This window comes from Pleurodeles waltl, chromosome 4_1 (genome assembly GCF_031143425.1).
Source record: "Pleurodeles waltl isolate 20211129_DDA chromosome 4_1, aPleWal1.hap1.20221129, whole genome shotgun sequence".
Taxonomy (NCBI): domain Eukaryota; kingdom Metazoa; phylum Chordata; class Amphibia; order Caudata; family Salamandridae; genus Pleurodeles; species Pleurodeles waltl.
The window spans coordinates 271,625,442-271,645,682 of NC_090442.1; the positions used below are offsets into that span (position 1 = coordinate 271,625,442).

The 20,241-nt window shown below is 45.8% G+C and overlaps 1 protein-coding gene across 1 annotated transcript in view; it reads left to right on the forward strand.

Annotated features, from left to right (window-relative positions):
- Window positions 1-1,944: 1,944 nt before the first annotated feature.
- The window catches only part of EFCAB6 (EF-hand calcium binding domain 6), a 469,029-nt gene continuing 450,732 nt past the window's right edge, over window positions 1,945-20,241 (forward strand). Inside the window, exon 1 of the mRNA XM_069228294.1 lies at window positions 1,945-2,090. The gene's annotated coding sequence lies outside the window, so the exon portion shown is untranslated. The remainder of the gene's footprint in view (window positions 2,091-20,241) is intronic.

Here is a 20,241-nt window from a genome sequence, read left to right on the forward strand (position 1 = left end):
TAATTCCTTAATCTGTAGTAGCAAGGGTTTTTATTTTTTTATCAGTAATGTTTTCTCGAAGTATCTTACTGTATATTTTTACCATTTTAAAGAGATTGTTTGATCTTTTATGGAGTAAAATCCGAATAAAGATTGATTTGAAATTTGACAACAATGATCGAGCCAGAAGCTGTGAAAGAGACGCTGATATTGTTTAACACTAAGCCTAGTGTGATACCAGAGCAGTGTGCAGCAAATAGGCAAGCAGTGCCAGGCCTGTGAGTACCAGACGACAGTGAGTAACAGCCATCCACAGCCTACAATAAGCAGCACAGCCAGCGAGCTCACTGGCCCACCTGCCCAAGAACACGGTGGCCGAAGACCGAGACCATCTCGGACATCAGGACTTCCACTGTCATAGGTGAGCCAGCAACAGAGCAATCCACTGACGATAAGTCTGATAGGGGCGATGTCTGTCAAAAACATGGTTCTGTTATTTAAAGGACAAAGTATTCTATACCTATTTTGTTGGTCTTTTTTTAATTTTCAGGTAACTACACATAAAATACACTGGAAGATACATTCTGCAAATTAAAGAAATGCTCTTTTTACGTTTGTTTACTTAATGAAAATTCAATTGGTTAATGTAATCACTTCAGATAGTGTGTGTGTATTATGTAGTCAGAAAAAAAAAAACTATTTGAACCCTTCTTGGCGCAGTGGGGAATAGTGACTCCTGTAACCATAGTGCTACTAAGTCCAAGTCTGTTAATGAAAGCACTGTGAATATGCAATGATCTTCTTAGAAAGGGTCTCCAGGTGAGTAACCTTCCATTTCAGGGAGTTTTGCAGCTGTTTCGGATGTTTTAGAGCTCCCCGTTTGCAATTTCTGATATTTATGTCTTAACATGCACTTTTGTTTTACTGGTGATAAAGTGTCACTATAGGAGTCACACATTTGGCAGTGCAGTGTCACTCATAGGAATACTGAAACCATTGAAATGTCACATATAAGCAATCTGAAAGCTTGGCAGCTATGCGGTCACCTGTTATAAAGTGCCCTGCTATGACATCAGACGGACAAAGAAGGCAACACTAAGTAATAAGAAAAAGTAAAAACAAAAAAACTAAGGGGACTACCTTGTGTGGGGATGTGCTCCTAGTGAAATGGCTAAATGCAGTAATTCAAAGTGAAGTTAACCAGTGGCTGAAGTAGGCTAACCCACTGGCTCATGACCTATGCTGTAGTGGGTGGAAGAAAAATGTGAATGACATAAGAGCTGGCAAATAGATGAAGAGCGGTGACTGACAGTCCCTTTACGTAATTACATTATACACACAATTTTAGTAAAATCAAAAGGTCTTTGGTAATGCTAGACCTAAAAACCAGAACATGCAGAACAGTTACCAAAAAAATGCCAGAAGGATGAAAATACAGACTGTCCCGGCAGTCTGGTCACCCCAAAAGACTGCCACCCTATTTCATTCCGTGGACTGCAAGGCGCCAAAATAATGCGTCCTGAACAGCAGCTATTTGTAAGTTTACAGCCCAGAACTGGGAGGTGTTCATTATGCCTTGAAATTAGGTGCCAATAAAGAGCAACAAGGCGCCGCCTGCCTTTCCTTCATGTGGTTGCTTGTTAGTTAGGGTTCGCTCTCATGTAAAACAAGATAAATGCACTAATTTAGAAAAATAAAACGTTCTTCTGTTTACGGAACAAGTAGACGGAGCTTCAAAGTAGGTTAGCTCATTTTCTGAGCAACAAAAAAGACGGGGCTCAGACCTACCTAGCGACACGGAAACATTCTAACTTTAGAGACTGGAGTCCCGAAAAATAAAAATACATATTCATTTTGTCAGCTGTGTTTTCTTTCTGGGGCTCGCTTGGAATTACCTCGTCCAATCTGAGGCGACTTTATTGCGGATTCTGTGAGCTATAGCCAATCCCTCACCTTCCTGGTTACTAAGGCAACGGCGTCATTGAAACACTGGGAAGGAAATTGAAAGCATTAATGCGGAGTGCGCAGATCTCGAAGTGCTTCATTGTGCACTATTGAACGGACTCATTGCTTGTAAAGAGAGCGGAACCAATATCTGAAACACTAAGCAGGTAAGACAGGAAGCTAATGAGCAAAAGTGCTCAATCTGTTTCTTAACCTCACAGTCCTTGTCATGCTATGAAAGAGCTGTATGCACTTAAGCATACTGTATAAAGTTATTCGTGTGCTCCCGACGCATTGCTTTCTCAGCGCCTCTAAAGTCTGTGTCTGTGGTTCTCAAGTGTGTATTACTGTTTCACTTTTAAAACGATCCCCAACTAGTTAAAACTTCGGAAGGGTTGGAGCAGTAGCTTGCACTAATCCTAAAGTAAGCAGCACATTTAGACTATATTACGCTATGCTACGTCTTTTAATTATTTTCTGAGTGAAATACTGTGAACAACATTTTAGTTCTGATGTCTTTGTTGTGAGTCCCTTTTTGTTGAGTCCACTAGTTAAAGACAAATATACACATATGTGGAGAGAGTTTATTTTATTAGTTAATTAAAACCATTAAAAAATATATATATTCCTTCAACATAAAATTTAACACAACAATATTGGTACAATAAGACATTTATGCTACAATAAAGGTTCTGAGATAAAAATAATATAATACATTCTACAGATTTGGTTTGCCCCTGCTTAATTCCGATTGTTGGTGCAAGACTTTGTTACCGTGCTGGCTGTGTACCCTGCGATATTGCCTAAGAACCTTCCATTCTTTGAGGTGTTCAAACTGGGTCGAATGATTTTGTTACCATTTTCACCCTCCCTATCACTGTGTTGGTTTGGGAGAGGAAATTTTGACGGAAAAGTTTCCAAAAATTGAACCAGCCTAATATTCAATATGGTATTTAGTGGATTGAATGCTTCGGTTGGTGCTTGTCTACAGGATCTGGTCCCTAAGCCATTCAGTTCTTTTTTCAGTAAACGTCTTCTTTCAACAGCCAAAGCTGGGCAAATGCAGACCACATGCACCAAGTTTTCTTCTGCCAGATGACATAGATGGCACTCGTGGGTGCCTACTCGCGGTCCCTTCTTCCATTTTGGCATGAAGTCTAGCGTTGGAACTTCACCCAGCCTGAGCCTAAGAAAGCGTTGCTTGATTTTCCGTGAGTAAGGGGCAGCCATAAGTGGTGAATCTTTAAACGTTTCATATGAGTTAAGAATCAACCAACCATGCAACCTTTTAGCGAGAACCTCCCTATCTTCTAGCCAGCTGTGAAATTTGCTTGATTTATTCACTGCTTTGTTAGAAGCCGGGGTAGGAAGCAACTGGTCCCATTCCCCACCGAAGTTCAAAAGGCTTTAACTCTTTTCCACATACCTTATGTAATTGCTATTTCCTCTTTTTAAGATAATTTCCTGCAAGACTAGATTAGCTAATGACCCATTTGGGGCGCGGCCCAGTTTGTAACAACATTTGATATATGCTGCAGGGTGGGCTAGCGACTGCTTGACCAGCATAAATTCCAGTCTGACCTGGGCTGGGGAAGCATGCCTAGGTAACCGAAAAACACGCTTATATGTCTTTATCAAAAGCTTATCCAGGAGAGCTACCTCCATCCCCCTCATCATTTCAGTCCCATAGGTGAGGGTTGACAATAATTTTGCTCTCATTATGGCTGTCAATGGCTTCAGAGCATGACCACAGATTGAGTTTGATAGCTTGCCAAAGGCGTGAGCAAGTGCTTGCACCTTATTTTTTATTGCTTCTTTTTGTAGCGCATAATTACATCCGGCATCGACCATGACTCCTAGGTATCTGTATGAGCTTAATTCCTCTAGGGTCTTTCCGTTCAAGTACCATTTACGCTGGCTAGTGGGTCTGCGATTTAGATTGATCATTTTAGATTTATTATGGTTGATTTCTAATTTGTTTGTTCTTGCATACTCTTCTAATTTGTTTAGCAGTTTTTGCATGCCGATTCTGGTGTTACTAATTAGTAATAGGTCATCTGCGTATAACATATTAGATAGTTGTCGGCCACCCAGGGAGGGAAAATGGAATGATTGATTGTTTAACTTGGCAGAAAGATATGCTATGTACAAATTAAAGACTGTTGGGGCCAATACACAGCCTTGTTTAACACCAACTGTTGTTTTAACTGCCCTAGATAGGTGAGAGCCTCCCCCCCAATTTAACCTTCACCCATGTATTGGAGTAAATCATTTCAATGGCATTTTAAATAGTGGGTGGTAACCCCCAAAGTTGTAGTTTGGCCCACAGTTTGCCACAGGGGACACAATCAAAAGCAGGTTTAAAGTCAACAAAGCACAAATAGGTGGGAGTCCTAGTTGACTTGCTCTGTTGGTGATCAGTCCCAGTGCCATAAGGTTTGTTAGCTTTCCTTGGTACTTGGTGAAGCCACTTTGATTTAAGGGCAGAATGTTTTTATCTGCAATCCAGGACTCTAAGTGTTTTAGCACACAAGATGAGAAATACTTGAGGTCAACTTCTAAGAGACCGATTAATCTGTAATTGCTTGGGGAAGCCGCGTTCCCACCCTTATAAATGGGGTGGGTTATGGAGCCTCTCCAGATTGCCGGGACAATACCTGTTGTGAGCACATGATTAAATTTTGCAGCCAGGAAATTGACCCATCTTTCCATTTCCTGTTCAAATAATGCTTGCAGTAAACCGTTAGGGCTGGGTGCACAGTCAGTTCGCGACTTCCCGATGATTTTTATCAATTCTGATGCTGTGAACTTCAAAACTTCTGGGGCATCGGGTTCCCAGATATTAATGCACCCCTGGGTTCGTTTTCCTTCTTCCGTGGGCAACTTTTTTAGATGGGACTTTAGGTGGGATATCCATGCATCCTCGGTTATGTTTGCACTATTAGCAGCCTTTGGACCCTTGTCCATTGTATTAATGATTTTCCAAATATTTTTAGAGTCAGATGTTTTGGACGCAAAATGTAGTTTGGCCAAAAGCGTCTCCTGCTGGGGTTTTGTAAAGGTCCATAGTTCCCTTTTAAGCAGTTTACTTTGCTCTGGTAATTGTCTGGGAATTTACGCAGTTGCCTTAGTAGTTTATCTACAGCTGCTTTCCTTCTGCGCACTGGCTGCAGTAGGTGTGAACGTTGGGCACAATTCAATTGTGCTCCCTTTCTTGAGTTTCCTGAAGGGTCTTTGTTTATAGGATCGGTGGCAAAGTTTTCCCAGACCGTTGTCAATTTTGCCCCGCTTGTGGCCATTGATTCTAGCTTTCGTAGCGCCTCTTCTGCTTGGCTGTCAGTAGTGTCCGAGGACCATTTGAGTCTCTTTAGATTTTCGGTGCCAATCACCCCGTCCAGGGCTACCGCTTCCTCTGGCTTATATGGTGATGAGCGAATCCCAATTGCCTCTGGCTTGTGATCACTTTCCGCGCTGTCCATAATGCTGAAGTCACTCACTAACGTGTACAGAGTGGGAGACACCAATGTGTAGTCTAGGTGGGAGACCGTTTTCCCGGAGGATCTTGTCCATGCCGGAGGGATGTCGGGCGACTTCCGCCCATTTAGCACAAAGAGGCCTACCGATTTACAGGTGCGTATAAAACTATCCCCTAACTTGTCTTTCCTGGTTTTTATTGGGAGGGTTTGGCTGGGCACCCTTGCCACTGTTTGTATATGATCCTCACCGGGGTTGTGAAATAGGTAGAGATTGAAATCATCCTAAATTAGCCAGTATGCCGATTGTACTGTGCTTTTTATCCTTATCAGTTGGTTTAGTAACTTGTATGCTTCAATTGTTTTATTTTTTGGATTAATATAAATATTGACCAAGATCAGTGGTTCCTGTATATTTTTCCCTATCCGTCCAGCCTGGCTAGTTGAAAGGGTAGGTCTTCCTCCTTGTGCTCTGAGATCGTTACTAAGATGCTCGTGCTGACATAGATTGTTAGTCCCCCCTTTGACCTGCCAGACCTGTTGGCTTTTGTGGGTGGACTGAGATATTCCATGAATCCTATTACCGGTATTGATTACATTGCCCAGGATTCCTGTAGGAGTACAATATCAAATAAACAAACAAAAATTGTTACTGCAGGGTCCGCCAACTTTGCCCGCAGCCCACCAATGTTCCACGAACAGATGTTTAATATGCCTTGTGAGGGTTGTTCTTTAACTATTCAGCTGTTACCCATCAGTCCTAGGGGTGATGCCGTCGCTGCCCATTCCCTTTCAGGATGCAGTCGCTGACCTAAAATCACTCTTTTCCTCCCTTCTTCTTTCCATATTTGAACTCTCAACGAGGTCTTGGATGGTCTCCTCTCGCTAGACATTTCTTCAGTGACTCTGCTGTGATGGATGGCAGCGTGTGTTCCTTGCAAAACAGACCACGTGCCTTTATGATTTTCCAGGTGTTGTGAGCCTAGTAGCGGGGTTGGATATCACTCTCCTTTGTAGATGACCACCTCAATACCCCAGGCTTTTAATAGGTCCTTCCTCTCCATAATCTGTTTGGGGATGTCCAGTACTGAAAATATAGTAAATGTTGGGTTCGTATGTTGGTTGCCTCTTGCTTGAATACATTTTATTGCAGCAAGGTCATCCAAGGCTGCATACTGTAGGTCGGGAAGTTCTTTGATGAGTCTTAAAATAGTGGAGCAATTAAGACCATCAGTGGGGGACCTTGAGGTGAATTCCGGAATCCAAAGCAGCAGGTGGATAGGTTTGTAAGTATTCATACCTGTTTGAGAGAACTGGTTTTGCTCTGCATGCCTGTTTTGTTCCACGTAGCCACCTTCACACTGTCTAGTACCAAGTTTGTTTCTCCTGCTGCTTAAATTAACCTGTGATAGTTGGCTAAGCTACCCAGACATAGTAGATTTTAGCTTTATACTCTGCTGACCCCTTTGGGGGCTTGTTCTTTTGTCCGTATATTTGCCAACTACAGCGGGTAGCCTCGAAGGAGACCTTGTTGACTGAGCGGTATCTGCTGGATCAGGGAGGGTTTTTATGTCTGCTGTTATGTTGGTACTTGTACTTGCGTGGACAGTGATGTCTCTGGTATAACTTCCACTTTGTGGCGTGTGGTGGTCCTTGCTTGGTTCTTTTGGGGCGATTTTGGTGGCTTTTATAATAGTTAGTTGGTGGGATTGTGCGGACTTCCTTCCTTTTCTTGCTCGTTTTCGTTCTCTTTTTGTTAAAACCGGGTTATGGGTTTCTCAGTGTTCCCGGGCTTGTTGGTGGCTCGTAACAGAAAATGATTCTCCAAGGATTCCATACTGAGGCTTGCTGAAGTGTGACTTTCAGCCACAATTCTTTCTCACTTATAGTCGACGAAGCGGGCATTATCGGGGAGTAGAACATCTCCTCTTATTTCTGCGCAGGCGGTACGGATGTTAGCATAGTAGTGAGCGGGTTGATATATGTGTGTTCCTCCTTTGGGGTGGTGCAGATTTCTTTTGGTATTCCTTCAAGGATTTGTGGAAGTTGAGATATTTTATCTACCACCTCCTTGCAGGAGCAGATAGTAAAGTCATTAGAAAGTTTAGCTTGCTCCCTTGTTATCAAGGCATTTCATTTCCCCAGCTTGCTGTCAATACCGGAAACAAATACTGCCATTGTGCTTAACAAGTCTACTTTGATGTCCATTTTATTTGAGTGGAATTGCAGCATGACAAATGTTGCTTGCATTGAGTTCAGGATTGCAGCCCACATTTCATCTGCTCTGCTTACCGCCGGGGGTTGTGCCTGTGAGTTGGACTCTTGTTCGCAGCTTGATGCTCCTCCAATTGTGTTTGCTTTATTGGGATCATTCTGCAAGGCTATCGCTGTTTCTACCTTTGATGTTCTGCTTGGAAAAAAAGGTTCTGAATCCCAGCGCTCCTGTTCCTCGCTTTCACAGTCGTACATTGGAAAGGAGTGGAGTTTGGGGCTTTGACAAAATAGGCCACATTGCTGGGAGTCTTGTTCTAGGTTTTCTGTGATTGCTACCATCTCTGAGTCCAGAATGGGTAGCTTAGCTGGGCTGGATGTCCGGTGGTACTTGGTGGGAGCTGAGTGGTTGTTCCTTAAGATTTTCTCTTGCCCGAGAATATGGGTGGCTCCTGTTGTGGGAGTAGAGGCTACCTCAGCTTCCTGGGCTGTGCTCAGTGCGTCTACTTTCATAGACTGCTTTCTCATAACCACTACTGTTGGAGATAGGGGAAGGGAGACAGGTGGATTCACTCTGGCTTTCTTTTCGGCGCTTCCTTGATTTTGCAATTCGTGGATGGGTGATGTGCCCTCCCCTAAGTTTGGTTGGATTGGAGCTGGCAATTCAATCCTTCTTCCGGCGGCATGGGTTCTTACAGCAGTGAAGTAGTCAGTTATCTTACGATGAATGAGCGAAGCAGTGGAAGCAGCGGAGCCTGGTGCCCCGTCTAGAGAGGTCCCAGTTTTCCAGAAGTCCGGCTCTTCCCAGTTCGTTTCTTCCATGCTGGAATTTTGCTCAGCGCCCCTGCCCGTTCCGTTTGTTAGGCTCTGCCTCCTGCACGAGGGGAGGTGGTTCAGATTGCTACTCGCTCTCCTTTTTGTACTGCTTCATCCAGAGCCAGCTCTCTTTTCCTTTTCCTCTTTGCTTGTTTTACGGGTTGATTGGTGATGTTGCTTTGTGCTTTACCTGACCTCATGCTCATTTCCTGGTTGGTCAGTCTGTTTAGCTTAGAGTGGAGTGGTCTGTTCAAGGGGGGGCCTTCAGTTTTCGGCTGGCTGAGGGACGGCGGGTAAGCAGTGGAGGTGCTCACTGAGTCTTTTAGATGCTGATAGCTTGTCCCATGGTGCTCTCCAACTGCTAGCTTGCAGAACCTGCTTCAATTGTAAATGTTGTGGCACTTTAGTTCCTTACGTTATTGAGGGGCAAGCAGGTGTAGAGGCTGGTAAGCAGGTGTAGAGACCGGTAGGCAGGCTTGCCAAGGCGTCTGCTATTCTGTGATTTCTACTGGCCTATGGTGGACTGTGGTAGAATAGTATGGTGGTTCCGGTGCTAACGCTCAACCGAGTTAGCAGGGCTACCCCTTACCACTTTCTGTTCCTTGGTAGCGTGACGTTGTGTCCGTGGTTTGTCTGTGCTCCGTCCTACGACATCCCTGCTGCTTGCTGCTGCCTATCACTGAAAAGGCACCCTGCCACACACTACATTGTGGCTGTGCCTCTACAGGCCGCTTAGGGCTCATGGGGCTGGGACCAGGGGACAACAGGGGCCCCAGTTGTCGCTCCTGCCCAGTCCTGCACAGCCCCCCCACCCCCACGGGCTGTGAGCAACCCCAGGAGGGCGCGATGTGGGCCAAAGCCAGTCTACAAGAGCAGGGGTTCGCGGCAAGGTCTGCCTGATAGGCAATCAGGGGCAATGGGGCCCACAACCTTGAAACGACTCCATCCCCGCTTGCAGCTCACCTGCCTCTTGCTGATGCCGGGGATCCTGCTGGCAGTTTGCGGCTTATGGTTTATGCCTCTCAACACCGGCACAGACTGTAGCTGATGGCTCCCCGCGCCATGTTGTGTCTACACCTCCGGCCACTCCCCAGTTGAGGAGGGAGGTGAGTTCTTGTGCCTGTGGTGGTGGTAGTGCCCCCTCTCGAGTTGAGGAGGAAAGGGAAGCTCATATGCTCCCCATGCCCCTTTGCCCCCCACAAGCAGCACCCGCAATCGGACCGCTTCCTCAGGGGTCTGCAGAGGGGCCCGCTGCTGCTGCCGCTCCTGCTGAGGGGGCGGTACTGTTCTGTAGGGCTCTGGTGGCGGGCAGGCAGAAATTAGCAGAACCACTCACCCAGGGAAAGCTCTCCTTGTACACCCCCCCCCCCGGCATAGGTTGGAGCATGGGTTGTAGCCGCTCGGCTTTCAGGCTGCTCCCTCTGCCTGGAGGAGAACTCAGCGAGTGGAGCTGTGCACCACTTATGTAGTTATGTGAAACTTTTGGACTGTGACATAGTTCATATCGATCTTGTTTTTATTTCCCATTTTCCCCAGCCCTTTTAGCATGAGATTCCATATGACAGTATGCACAAGAAAAAAAGTAAATGAGTAATAACAGCATACATACCCACAGACCCGATTCAGGCGGAAGGCTCCCGATTGTTGAAGCAAAAAGTGGCTTTATTTTACCTGTCTCCTGCCTGAAATCACCTCTGATTTAGTGTTTGTCATGCCGCAGATGTATTCTTCCGATTTTTTTTTCAAAACATCCCACTTTCCACTTATAAAATGTTGGCATGTATGTAACAGTAATGATTTTTTTCATAGCTCTTTAATCTGCAGTCTGCGGTATAGCTCTCAAGTGTCCTGTGTCATGTGTAAGTCTTTTTTTTCTTTCATCCTTTCACGGCTTTTTAGCATACAGCACTTTGCATTCTCGGGCATTTAGGTTTAGTTGTGCTTTTATTATTAAAATGAATGGGCTTAAAACTCTTAGCACTCAGTGTTGTTGGCAGAAATCCAGGAGTGGCTAAAGGTCTCACACATTACACATGGGGGTGCAGGGCTATACTACACTTGGGGAGGTGCACAGGGATGTGCTTGTTGGTACGAGCTAGAAAGAGGAATGGAAGCACCATACCTCCAAAGCCCTCCTCATTCTCAAAATGCCGCATTATGTTTGAATAGTAGTTGTTTTATATAGCACCTCATAGCCTTGACGACGCCTCAAAGCACCTTTTGGTGGCGCTACTCGGGTAAATGTGTGCTTGGTCAGAAAAGAATGGTTACATTTTGCCTTCAAAGGTCGCTTTGGGGCTATCTTGTAGCTGCATTTATGTGCTCAGTGTAGTAGGCGATTGAGGGAATTTGCATAAACTGATACCAACCCACTTTGTAATGGTTACTAAGTCTACTTCGTGGGAAGGAGATTGTCTGCCATTGTTTTATGGTATTTGCCTTCCTGAATTCCAGTTGTTTCTCGATGTTTCTTATATAGAGAGTTTCAGAGTTTGCTATCTGAACAGAGAAGGGAGGTTCTCGTTAGATGCATACCTTCTTGAAGGTGATATAGTCTACTGGGATGGTAGTCTAGAGTACAGGGGCCTATTCTGGATGCATCCCTTAAGTCTCACTTCTATCGACGATGGTATAGTGCCCCAGATATAAGGGTATCATCAATCGAGGAACAGTCACATCTTTATTGCCCTCCTGAATTCCAGTTGTTCTTGAATATTTCTTATGATTGCAGCGAGGCAATGTCAGAGTTTGTTGCATGAACAGGGAAGGAGCTTTTCTATTTGATGTGCATCTTTTTGAATGTGAGATAGCTGGGATGCCAATCTAGAGCCAGGGGTTCTATTCTGTGTGTCATCAAGGTCTCACTTGGAAAAAAGATGGTGTTATGCTATTGATAGGCCTGAGGGCATTAAAGAGTGCAATGACTGAAGAGTGTTTGGATATAGTTCACCAGTTACATGCTCACACGACTGCAGTGATGTGGTCATATAGGCATAGGTATATTAGCTGCCTTGCTACTTATTGTATTTCTTGTAGTATGTAGGGAGAGTGGCTTTTCTAAGGAATGTCCATTTGCCTTATCCAAGCACAAAAGAACCAGGTTTACGGCGATCCGAACCTAAGTGCAACAAAATGCGCTGGTGTTTTGCTGAAGAAGGCACGTCAGATAATTTGGGTCACTTGAGGAACAAGTGAAAGGTGGGAGTCCATGATCATTCCCACGTTCTTACTACTGTAGACATTGTTGAGAGGACCAGATGACTGTAGGCAATATATCTCCCAATTTCAGCAGGAGAGATTAAGTTGAGATTCAGATGGTTGTTTGACATTAATTGGTTCATTACTCAAAGACAGTCGTAAAGGCCAGAGGCATCTGGATCTCTTTGGTTATCCAACTTGAGAATAATCTGTGTGTCACAAAGTGGCTCCATAGATCAAATACAATGAATTGATGAGGGCTGTGATTACTTGAGGATGGCTTTGAAGAGGATTGGAGGAATGCCAAGATTCTCCAGTTATTGTAATAAGGCAGGGTGCTGGTGCTGTACTGTATCAAGGGAGGCGGGCATGTCTAGAAATAATGGTGTGACAACTCTATGTCTGTAGACTGTGGTTTTCATATCACCACAAGATGGAAATCACAGCAGATGTGGTTACTCTGCCAGGATGGAATACAGTTTGGTGGTCAGAGAATGGGTTATTTTCTTCCAGGAACATGGAGACCTGAGTGTAGGCAACTCTTTCAATAATTTGCCCAGGTAGAGCGACTGGATATTGGTTGATAGCTGACAGGGTCCCCTGGATCAAGGGTCTTCTGCTTTACGATTGGTTTGATGTGGGAGGTATTGAGGTGTTTGGAGAAAATGTTTGAGAGTTTGTGATGGTTCTTGCCAAGGTGCTGATGATGCTGGTTGCCAATAGAATGTCTTTGGAAGGTCGAGGTGGACAAGGGTTCAATAGGGAGTCAAAAAGCTGCTGGGCTTGGGTGGGTCCTTGACTTGGTTGATAGGGCGTTGCTTGGAGGGGGATATGGCTGGTTGTTTGTCTGAGGGGTAGGGTTATAGGGTGACTTGCTTCTAGAGACAGTGTTCCAGTTCTTAGCTCTTGTGATGAGATGGTCTGCAATAGCTTGCAAGTAAGGGATCTTTGTAGAGGTGCATTCCAGGTTACAGAATTCAAAGAGGGTTCTTTGCAGTTCTTTGGATGTACATTTTGCTTTGGAGATCCGACAGAAGCAGTATCTGTTTGCTTTTTTGATGACCACTTTTTAGATCCTCTGGGTGACTTTGTGTATTTGTGTGACTTTGGAAGAGCATTTTGTCTTTGGGTTGTCTTCCTCTGATGTTTAAAGGTTTTGTATGTCGTTGCATTATTCTTCAGACAAGGGGGTTTTAGTTGGTGTTTTAAGTTTGAGAAGGCCTAGAGTGGTATCAGTGTGTTAGAGCCTTTGGTGGCAAGTGATCAAACAGCTTTACTTCTGTTATATTATTGAGTGACAAGGAAGTGTCAAGGTGAGAGTTGAATGCAAATGAGGTAGAGTTTGTGTGTAGAAGGTTGTGTCAATCTTCAATTTTGTAATAGTGTTTTGTAATAGTGTTGACATAGAAAGCGATGATGTGTTGGCTCTAGGTAACTGGTGATACTCCATCACTGTAATGTGTCATTTTAGGAGGACAGTTGCATCAATGGTAGGATTATGTCAGTCCAGAGACCACTTGAAACAAGTTGAGAGCAAATGTTTAATGAGTCTCAAATGCATTTTGATGATGTCTGTGGTAGTGTTGGGGAAGGCATCTGCAAATGTTCAGAGATTTGATGGAATCCTTTAACTCATGAGGAATGAGCATTGTAAGGAAATGCCTCCTTGGCATGGTTACCCCCTGACTTTTTGCCTTTGCTGATGCTAAGTTATGATTTGAAAGAGTGCTGAGGCCTGCTAACCAGGCCCCAGCACCAGTGTTCTTTCCCTAACCTGTACCTTTGTTTCCACAATTGGCACACCCTGGCATCCAGGTAAGTCCCTTGTAACTGGTACCCCTGGTACCAAGGGCCCTGATGCCAGGGAAGGTCTCTAAGGGCTGTAGCATATCTTATGCTACCCTGGGGACCCCTCACTCAGCACAGACACACTACTTGCCAGCTTGTGTGTGCTGGTGGGGAGAAAATGACTAAGTCGACATGGCACTCCCCTCAGGGTGCCATGCCAACCTCACACTGCCTATGGCATAGATAAGTCACCCCTCTAGCAGGCCTTACAGCCCTAAGGCAGGGTGTACTATACCATAGGTGGGGGCATAGGTGCATGAGCACTATGCCCCTACAGTGTCTAAACAAAACCTTAGACATTGTAAGTGCAGGGTAGCCATAAGAGTATATGGTCTGGGAGTCTGTCATACACGAACTCCACAGCACCATAATGGCTACACTGAAAACTGGGAAGTTTGGTATCAAACTTCTCAGCACAATAAATGCACACTGATGCCAGTGTACATTTTATTGTGAAATACACCCCAGAGGGCACCTTAGAGATGCCGCCTGAAAACATACCCGACTTCCAGTGTGGACTGACTAGTTTTGCCAGCCTGCCACACACCAGACATGTTGCTGGCCACATGGGGAGAGTGCCTTTGTCACTCTGTTGCTAGTAACAAAGACTGTACTGGGTGGAGGTGCTTCTCACCTCCCCCTGCAGGAACAGTAACACCTGGCGGTGAGCCTCAAAGGCTCACCCCCTTTGTTACAGCGCCCCAGGGCACTCCAGCTAGTGGAGATGCCCGCCCCCTCCGGCAACGGCCCCGCTTTTGGAGGCAAGGCTGGAGGAGATAATGAGAAAAACAAGGAGGAGTCACTGGCCAGTCAGGACAGCCCCTAAGGTGTTCTGAGCTGAGGTGACTCTGACTTTTAGAAATCCTCCATCTTGCAGATGGAGGATTCCCCCAATAGGATTAGGGATGTGCCCCCCTCCCCTCAGGGAGGAGGCACAAAGAGGGTGTAGCCACCCTCAGGGCTAGTAGCCATTGGCTACTAACCCCCAGACCTAAACACCCTTCTAAATTGAGTATTTAGGGGCTCCCAGAACCTAGCAAGATAGATTCCTGCAACCTGAAGATGAAGAAGGACTGCTGACCTGAAAGCCCTGCAGAGAAGACGGAGACACCAACTGCTTTGGCCCCAGCCCTACTGGCCTGTCTCCCCACTTCAAGAAAAACTGCAACAGTGACGCACTCCACAGGGTCCAGCAACCTCTGAAGCCTCAGAGGACTACCCTGCATCTAAAAGGACCAAGAACTCCCGAGGACAGCGGCTCTGCTCCAAAGAAGAAACAACTTTGCAACAAAGAAACAACTTTAAAAGGACTCCACGTTTCCCGCCGGAAGCGTAAGACTTTGCACTCTGCACCCAACGCCCCCGGCTTGACCTGCGGAGAAACAACACTACAGGGAGGACTCCCCAGCGACCCGTGGGTCTCCCATTGAAACCTATTGCAAACCCGACGCCGGTTCGCACTCTGCACCCGGCTGCCCCGTGCCGCTGAGGGTGTACTTTTTGTGCTGACTTGTGTCCCCCTCGGTGCCCTACAAAACCCCCCTGGTCTGCCCTCCGAAGACGCGGGTACCTACCTGCTGGCAGACTGGAACCGGGGCACCCCCTTCTCCATTGAAGCCTATGCGTTTTGGGCACCACTTTGACCTCTGCACCTGACCGGCCCGGAGCTACTGGTATGGTAACCTTGGGGTTGCCCTGAACCCCCAACGGTGGACTACCTTGGACCCAACTTTGAACCCTGTAGGTGGTTTACTTACCTGCAAAACTAACAAACACTTACCTCCCCCAGGAACTGTTGAAAATTGCAGTGTGTCTAGTTTTAAAATAACTTATTGCCATTTTTGTGAAAACTGTACATGCTATTTTGCTGATTCAAAGTTCCTAAGTTACCTAGGTGAAATACCTTTCATTTGAAGTATTACTTGTAAATCTTGAACCTGTGGTTCTTAAAATAAACTAAGAAAAGATATTTTTCTATACAAAAACCTATTGGCCTGGAATTGTCTTTGAGTGTGTGTTCCTTATTTATTGCCTGTGTGTGTACAACAAATGCTTAACACTACCCTCTGATAAGCCTACTGCTCGACCACACTACCACAAAATAGAGCATTAGAATTATCTCTTTTTGCCACTATCTTACCTCTAAGGGGAACCCTTGGACTCTGTGCATGCTATTTCTTACTTTGAAATAGTACATACAGAGCCAACTTCCTACTTTGGTGGATCAGTGGTGGGGTACAAGACTTTGCATTTGCTGGACTACTTAGCCAATACCTGATCACACGACTAAATTCCAAAAATTGTCATTAGAAACTGATTTTTGAAATTCGAGCTATTTTTCTAAATTTTTAAAAGTCCTGCTAGGGCCTTGTGTTAGTCCCTGTTAGCATTTCTTTTAGAGTTTAAAAGTTTTGTAAAAGTTTGAATTAAGTTCTAGAGATAGTTTTAGATTCTTAAAAAGTATTCCAACTTTTAGAAATATAATGTCTGCTGCAGAAGAGATAGTGATGGAACTCAACCTCACCCCTTACCTGCATCTTAGGATGTCAGAGTTAAGGTCTCTCTGCAAAATCAAAAAGATAAAGATTGGTTCAAACCCTACCAAAGTAAAGCTCCAGGAGGTCTTGGCAGAGTTTGCTAAAAATAACCCCTCTGATGATACCTTCCCAGAGGGGGAAGCTAGTGACGTGGAGGATTTCCCACCTCCAGTCCTAGATAGGGAGCCCAGGGTTTCCAAAACCCTGTCTCCACAAGTGATATTCAGAGATGTTGCTTCTCTCACAGGAGAGTCCAACAGCTCTGCAAGCATTGGGGGCAGCCTCAATGAAGATGACCTCCTGCTAGCCAGGTTGGCCAAAAGATTGGCTTTGGAAAGACAGATCCTAGCCATAGAAAGGGAAAGACAAAAGATGGGCTTAGGTCCCATCAATGGTGGCAGCAACATAAATAGGGTCAGAGGTTCTCGTGACATGTTGAAAATCCCTAAAGGGATTGGAACTAAATATGAAAATGGTGATGATATCACCAAATGGTTCACAGCTTTTGAGAGGGCTTGTGCAACCAGAAAAGTAAACAGATCTCACTGGGGTGCTCTCCTTTGGGAAATGTTCACTGGAAAGTGTAGGGATAGACTCCTCACACTCTCTGGAAAAGATGCAGAATCCTATGACCTCATGAAGGCTACCCTGATTGAGGGCTTTGGATTCTCATCTGAGGAGTACAGGATTGGGTTCAGGGGGTTCAAAAATCCTCGAGCCAGACCTGGGTTGATTTTGTTGACTACTCAGTTAAAACACTGGATCGTTGGATTCATGGCAGTGGTGTAAATGATTATGATGGGCTGTACAATGTATTTGTGAAAGAACACCTGTTAAGTAATTGTTTCAATGATAAACTGCATCAGCATCTGGTAGACCTAGGACCAATTTCTCCCCAAGAATTGGGAAAGAAGGCGGACCATTGGTCAAGACTAGGGTGACCAAGACTTCCACAGGGGGTGACCAAAAGAAAGGGGTCATAAAGACTCCCCAGAAGAAGAGTGTTGAGACATCCAAGGGAAAAAGTAAAGAGTCTTCTACAGGGCCCCAAAAACCTGCTCAGGAGTGAGGGTCCAAAGCCTCTTCACAATCCAATTTTGGGTACAAGGGTAAAAACTTTGATCCCAAAAAGACCTGGTGTCGTAGCTGTAATCAGCAGGGACACCAAAATGGAGACAAGGCCTGTCCCAAGAAAGGTTCCACTTCAAACTCTACTCCAGCTAACACTGGAATAGCCAGTCTCCAGGTGGGATCAACAGTGTGCCCAGAGCAAATCAGGGTTCACACTGAAGCTACATTAGTCTCTGAGGGTGGGGTGGACCTAGCCACACTGGCTGCCTGGCCCCCTAATATGCAAAAATACAGGCAGCAACTCTTAATTAATGGGACAAGTGTAGAAGGCCTGAGGGATACAGGTGCCAGTGTCACCATGGTGACAGAGAAACTGGTTTCCCCTGGTCAATACCTGGCTGGACAAACTTATCCAGTCACCAACGCTGACAATCAGACTAAAGTACATCCCATGGCTATGGTAACTTTAGAGTGGGGAGGGGTCAATGGCCTGAAACAGGTGGTGGTCTCCTCAAATATCCCTTTAGACTGTTTGCTTGGAAATGACCTGGAGTCCTCAGCATGGGCCGAGGTGGAACTCAAAACCCATGCAGCCATGCTGGGTATCCCTGAACTGGTGTGTGTCAAGACAAGGGCACAGTGCAAGGCTCAGGGTGAAAAAGTGGTGTTGGAGCCTGGAAAAAGGGCCCAACCCTCCAGGAAAAACGGAAAGAAGACTGGGGAACCAGCTTCCACACAACAGGAGAAAGAGAACCTCTCTTCCCAGGAAGAAGTTCTGCCCTCTGAGGGAACTGAGCCCATGGAGTTGGAACCGTATCAGGTTGAACTCTTAGGCCCGGGGGACCCACAAGGGAGCAGTTGTGTAAGGGGCAAGAAACCTGTCCCTCTCTTGAAGGCCCTAGGCAGCAAGCTGCTGAAGAGATCAAAGGAAAGATTTTTGGAACACATAGAGTCTATTGGGAAGATGGACTCCTCTACACTGAGACAAGAGGTCCCAAACCTGGTGCCACTAGGAGAGTGGTAGTGCCTCAGGAGTTTAGGGAGTTCATTCTAACCTTAGCTCATGATATTCCACTTGCTGGGCATTTGGGACAAACCACGACTTGGGAAAGGTTAGTTAACCATTTCTATTGGTCCAACATGTCCCAGAAGGTGAAGGAGTTTTGTGTCTCCTGTGCCACCTGTCAAGCCAGTGGTAAGACAGGTGGACACCCAAAGGCCCCCCTCATTCCACTTCCAGTGGTCGGGGTCCCCTTTGAAAGAGTGGGTGTGGACATAGTGGGTCCACTTGAACCTCCCACAGCCTCAGGGAACCAGTATATCCTAGTGGTAGTGGATCATGCCACTAGGTACCCTGAAGCAATTCCCCTTAGGTCCACTACTGCCCCTGCAGTAGCTAAAGCACTCATTGGTATTTTTACCAGTGTGGGATTTCCTAAGGAGGTGGTGTCTGACAGGGGTATCAACTTCATGTCAGCATACCTGAAACATATGTGAAATGAGTGTGGGGTGACTTACAAATTCACCACACCATACCATCCACAAACCAATGGTCTTGTAGAAAGCTTTAACAAGACATTGAAAGGCATGATCATGGGGCTCCCTGAAAAGCTCAAAAGGAGATGGGATGTCCTCTTGCCATGTCTGCTTTCGCCTACAGAGAGGTGCCTCAGAAGGGAGTAGGGTTTTCCCCCTTTGAACTTCTGTTTGGCCATCCTGTCAGGGGACCACTAGCTCTTGTAAAAGAAGGCTGGGAGAGACCTCTTCATGAGCCTAAACAAGATATAGTGGACTATGTACTAGGCCTACATTCCAGGATGTCAGAGTACACGGAAAAGGCAAGCAAAAACCTTGAGGCCAGCCAACAACTCCAGAAGATGTGATATGACCAAAAGGCTGCTATGGTTGAGTTTCAGCTGGGGAAGAAAGTCTGGGTTCTGGAGCCCGTGGCTCCCAGGACACTTCAGGACAGATGGAGTGGCCCTTACCCAGTGCTAGAGAGAAAGAGTCAGATCACCTACCTGGTAGACCTAGACACTAGCAGGACCCCCAAAAGGACGATCCATGTGAACCGCCTCAAACTCTTTCATGACAGGGCAGATGTGAATCTGTTGATGGTAAAAGATGAGGACCAGGAAGCTGAGAGTGAACCTCTCCCTGATCTCCTCTCCACAGACCCTAAAGATGGCTCAGTTGATGGAGTGATCTATTCAGACACCCTCTCTGGCCAACAGCAATCTGACTGTAGGAAGGTCTTACAACAGTTTGCTGAGCTCTTTTCCCTAACCCCTGGTCAGACACACCTGTGTACCCATGATGTGGACACAGGAGACAGCATGCCTGTCAAAAACTAAATTTTCAGACAGTCTGACCAAGTTAAGGAAAGCATCAAAGTGGAAGTCCACAAGATGCTGGAATTGGGAGTCATTGAGCACTCTGACAGCCCCTGGGCTAGCCCAGTGGTCTTAGTCCCCAAACTTCACACCAAAGATGGAAAGAGAGAGATGAGGTTTTGTGTGGACTACAGAGGACTCTATTCCGTCACCAAGACAGATGTCCATCCCATTCCAAGGGCAGATGCATTGATTGATAAGCTAGGTGCTGCCAGATACTTAAGTACCTTTGACTTGACAGCAGGGTACTGGCAAATCAAAATGGCACCAGGAGCAAAGGAAAAGACGGCATTCTCCACACCTGATGGGCACTATCAGTTCACTGTTATACCCTTTGGTTTAAAGAATGCCCCTGCCACCTTCCAAAGGTTGGTGAATCAAGTCCTTGCTGGCTTAGAGTCCTTAAGTGCAGCTTATCTTGACAATATTGCTGTCTTTATCTCCAGCTGGCAGGATCACCTGGTCCACCTGAAGAAGGTTTTGAAGGACCTCCAAGCAGCAGGCCTCTCTATCAAGGCATCCAAATGTCAGATAGGGCAGGAAACTGTGGTTTACTTGGGACACCTTGTAGGTGGAGGCCACGTTCAGCCACTCCAGCCCAAGATCCAGACTATTCTGGACTGGGCAGCTCCAAAAACCCAGACTCAAGTCAGGGCATTCCTTGGCTTGACTCGGTACTACAGGAGGTTTGTGAAGGGATATGGATTAATAGTGACACCCCTCACAGAACTTACCTCCAACAAAATGCCCAAGAAGGTAAACTGGACTATA